At 45.5% G+C, this 4,697-nt stretch overlaps 1 non-coding gene across 1 annotated transcript; it reads right to left on the bottom strand.

Moving 5' to 3' along the window:
- Positions 1–867: 867 nt before the first annotated feature.
- LOC125588143 lies at positions 868–974 on the bottom strand. The gene has a single exon (XR_007324537.1). It is a non-coding gene; the product is annotated as a small nucleolar RNA R71 (small nucleolar RNA).
- Between the last annotated feature and the right edge of the window lie 3,723 nt (positions 975–4,697).

The raw sequence follows: 4,697 nt of genomic DNA, 5'->3' as shown, positions 1-4,697 counted from the left end.
CTTTGATCGCCATTAGATTTAGTTTTATTAGTTCTTATTCTTTTCTTTACCCCCTTTTCTAATAATCTTTCTTTTTCTTGTCTTTTCAGGTGCATGCCCAGCGGTACCAGAAGCAACAAGGAGAAAGACTTGCTGTTCTCAGACGATCCTGCTCATTTGGAACGTACCATCCGTAGAGGTCAACGTTCCAAATCGCTCGACGCAACCACTTCGTCGTCGATCGATACGCACAACCAACCGTCGCCCGACACCAAACCGTCATCGTCGATAGATCCCAGTCGTTCGACAACGATCGATACTACACCGCGTACGTCGATCGATAACGTGTCGTCAAAAATGGTAAACATTATTATTCTAACTCAGGATGAGAACGGAAACCTGTATGACCAGGCCGGTCATCTGCGCAATGCAACAGGTCAGAAAATAGATGCTCAGGGAACTGTAATCCCTGATGCTGATGCTACAGGAGCTGCTCAACCTGTAGATGAGGACGCTCGATCGAAACCACTGGCCGATTACAATCGCCTAGATGAGTACTCTTCCAACAGATCAGCGATTCGACTTCCGGAGATCCAGAAGCAGAATTTTGAGCTGAAGCCTCAATACTACACTCTCGTGTCGCAGATACCCTACTCTGGGTTACCGCACGAGCATCCTATGGACCATTTGGAACGGTTCGAGGATCTAATCGCTGCCATTCGGATGGAAGGAGTCCCCGAAGATTACCTGCTGTGCAAGCTCTTCAGATACACGCTGAATGGAGAAGCGATGCACTGGCTTAGGCAGCAACCCACAGGATCTTTAACATCCTGGAGCGACATCAAGAATGCTTTCTTACAAAACTTCTTCGATGAGGCGCGCGCTGAAGAACTTCGGAACAAAATTTCCACATTCTCGCAGAAGGCTGGAGAGTCCTTCAAAGATGCGTGGATTAGATTTAAGTTTTTCCAGCGAGACTGTCCACACCACAGATTTAATGAAGTGCAGCTGCTAAGCACTTTCTTCCGAGGTCTCGCCTTACAGTATCAAATGGCTCTTGATACGGCGAGTGAAGGAAACTTCACTACTCGGAATCCGTTGGAAGCAGTGAGACTTATCGAAAACCATGCTAACAGCAGCAGCACCAAAAATACTAACTTTGAACGGAAGAAGTCTGTAGCCTCTATCGGGAAGGAACAGATAGACGAAGTAAGAGCTAAGTTAGAAGTGGTGCACGAACTTCTTATGAAGCAAGTCTGTTCAGCTGAAGGAGAAGTAGCAGATACTGAAGGAGAAGAAGATGTGAACTACATCGGAGGTACCGGATTCCAAAAATTTGGAAACCAGGGCGGAAACAGAAACTTCTCTGGAAATGGCCAATGAAGTAACCAAAGTTCACAATTCCAAAAACCCTTCAACAATAGCAAGAGCTACTCGAACTCTTACTATCAAAATCCACCACCCCAAACTCAGGAAAGCAAGATCGAAGAAATGCTTGATCGAGTACTTTTGGGACAACAACAAATCACCGTGGATTTCAACGGTAAGATAGACTCTGCCTACAACAATCTGAACACCAAAATCAAGACCTTAGGGACTCAGGTGAGGAAACTTGAAACCCAAGTAATTCAGACGGGCGAGACTATTAAGAGGCAAGAAGCTTTTGCTAGAGAAGTAGGAGCCGACAAAGTGAAACACCATGTAAATGCCATCATAGATGATGAATTCTGGCAAGTGGTGAGAAATGAAAACCTTGAGGAAGGAGATTTCGAAATCGAAAACTCCATGAGTCTCGGCGGGTGTCGACCGATGTCGATGAACTCGCATCGATCGACAGACCATGATGAAGATCGATGGACGGATTACTCCAGACATCGATCGACGTCGTCTGCCAATTCGACTGAATGCAATACGGTTCGAATTCTAACTCATGAAGAATTCGCAGCTAAGCACCCTCACCCACCCTCCCCTTTCTATGAAAAAATCGATCGATCGGTTAACTCAACCATCGATCGACAGAGTGAGTCCGACGTCGATCGTCACAACACACCTCCCATCGATCGACAGGCACCTCTGACATACCGAGTGCGGTTACCCTCAATCGATAATGATTACATCAATGCACTCAGACCACCACCTAAACCATTAGCAAACCCACCCGAACCAACACCCAACCCTTTAAATAGTTCAACAGAACCTGTTCAAGAAGAACAAGAATCTGAAGGGAGAAGGTTAAGGAAAAGGAAGGAGAAGATTCCTAAAAACCTTAAGAGGGAAGCTAACGATAAGGAGATGGATGGTTTCACTAAACGAGTCCTCAGAATCCCAATCGAAAAACCTTTTGATGAAGCTTACTTCACACACCGGTTGTGGATGTTCTTCAGAGAAACAAAGGTAACTGAGGAGGACATTAGGAGAATGTTTCATCAAGTCAGAGGAAAGATGAAACACAGGATCACATTGACGAAGAAGAGTGATCCTGGGAAGTTTGCAATACCATGCATAGTCAAGGGTGTTGAATTTCCCCATTCAATGTGTGACACAGGAGCATCGGTTAGTATCCTCCCTAGGATCATGGCGGACCAGCTTGGTTTGACCATCGAACCCTCAACAGAATCCTTCACCTTCGTGGATCTTTCAGAGAAACGATCCGGAGGCATCATAAGAGATCTGGAGGTACTGATTGGTAATGCCCTTGTCCCTGTAGATTTTCATGTCTTAGACATCGAGCTTAACTGGAACTCTTCACTTCTGCTTGGAAGATCCTTCCTAGCTACAGTAGGAGCTGTATGTGACATGAACAAAAACAAATTGTGTCTAACGCTCATAGACCCAAACATCCACTACGATCCCATCCGACCTAAGAGAAAGGTAATTAATTCTGTGGATTATGGGAAAGAACTTGGCTTCATTGGCGCATGCCATTGTGGAGCAGAGTATGAATCGGAGTACGAAACAGAGTACTCGGAATCGATCGACACCCCAACCTTTCCATCGATCGATTCCAATGTGTCAATGGTGACCGATGACCACAACAACACGTCACTCGACGTAATGCACCCACTTGACCATTTCGCTTCACCTAATCATTGCTACCAACATTTTGCCTTCCAACCTCCAACCAGGAGAGGACATGATGATTATTCCATAGGCAGTTGGGCAGACAGTGGTTTCCATGAAAGTTTTGCAGTTGACACTGTAATTACTTCACCTCATGAGGAACATACCGAGGAATACGATGAGGATTACTGGAAAGAACGTGCAATAGAAATGTCTTTGCAGGATGAAAGACTTGAAATACACAATTTCACCAACACGTTTCCAACATCGTTCGACGCTGTGCACTCCACATCGGTCGATACCCACCCTCGTCCAGCAAAACAACCGCTCACATCGATCGACACACCGAAAGGAACATCGATCGATATTCGCGCCGCAGCGAAAATTCAGGAGCAGGAGAATATTCCCTCCCTAACTAGGTTTACAGATACCTATATAAATCGTTTTGCACCTCCGAAACCACCTACACACATCAGAGCAAACACACAAGCAAATAAGATGAACACTCTTCCTTCTACATCAACAGAAAAATCCATGAAGAGCAATCATCTCAAGAACACAAGTTCTGCAGAAATTACTCTGCCATCGATCGATGTAACTGTATCTACATCGATCGATACTACTCTAAACCCTAATCTCTCTATTTCTAAAAAGAATAATTATGCAAACATTGATTACGGTTTTCTAACACCTGATGAATTTGGTATTTTCAGGGATCCAGATGGCAACGCACGTGCAATGGATGGAAGGATTTTACAAGTGTCCAGAGAGGACATAGCAGACATCCTTCAAGTAACCAATGGACCCGACAACCTGTTCTCACAGCAACGTGGCACTCCAGACGTCATTCTAACAGATCCCAACAACCACGCAGGAGTCACCACAACAGAGACCAACCCAGATCTATCACGCCAACCAAAAGGGCAAGCATCGATCGACGGTATAATGGAGACATCGATCGACAGGGTAACACCAACGTCGATCGATATGGATAATCCGACGTCGATCGACAGACGCTATGAATGTGGGAGCCGCGCTTTCGACATGTATGGAGCCAGAAAGTTCACTTGGGAACAAAGGGACGAATATGGAGTCTACAGAGATGAGCGTGGACACGCACGAAGCGCAGCTGGTGAGATGATACCTGTCACAAAGGACAACATCAGGAAAATACTGGAAAGAGCATCTCTTTTTGAAGAGAGCCACATCTGTCTTCCAGAACATGCCACTTCCTTCACACTCACAAGACTGGCACCAGAACTCTACACCAAAGAAGAAATCGATGAAATGGTGTTTGGTATTTGTGGAGCTCAGGAGAAACTGGGAGAGGAGCTCAAAACACTGGTAGATGAAACACATCAGCCTTTGGATAGAGGCTACAATGAGCTTTTCAGATGTATGGCAGAAATGAGGACAGAAATTGATAGTTTACGTCAGCAACTTGAGAAGGAAGCTACGACCTCAGCATCGATCGACGCACCATGTGCAACATCGATCGACGTCAGTCTTCCTAGAGCTCAAACCCTTGCAGAACCGCGATGCTCAACACAACACAGGGATGAATGGGAAGTCTCATACATCGACACAAGGATAAACGACGTTTACTGCCCTCTCAACAACAACGTGGACTGGCTAAGCACCAAAATCGAGCTACTACA

This window comes from Brassica napus, chromosome C5 (genome assembly GCF_020379485.1).
Source record: "Brassica napus cultivar Da-Ae chromosome C5, Da-Ae, whole genome shotgun sequence".
Lineage (NCBI taxonomy): Eukaryota > Viridiplantae > Streptophyta > Magnoliopsida > Brassicales > Brassicaceae > Brassica > Brassica napus.
This window is presented reverse-complemented; position numbering and strand designations above follow the sequence as displayed.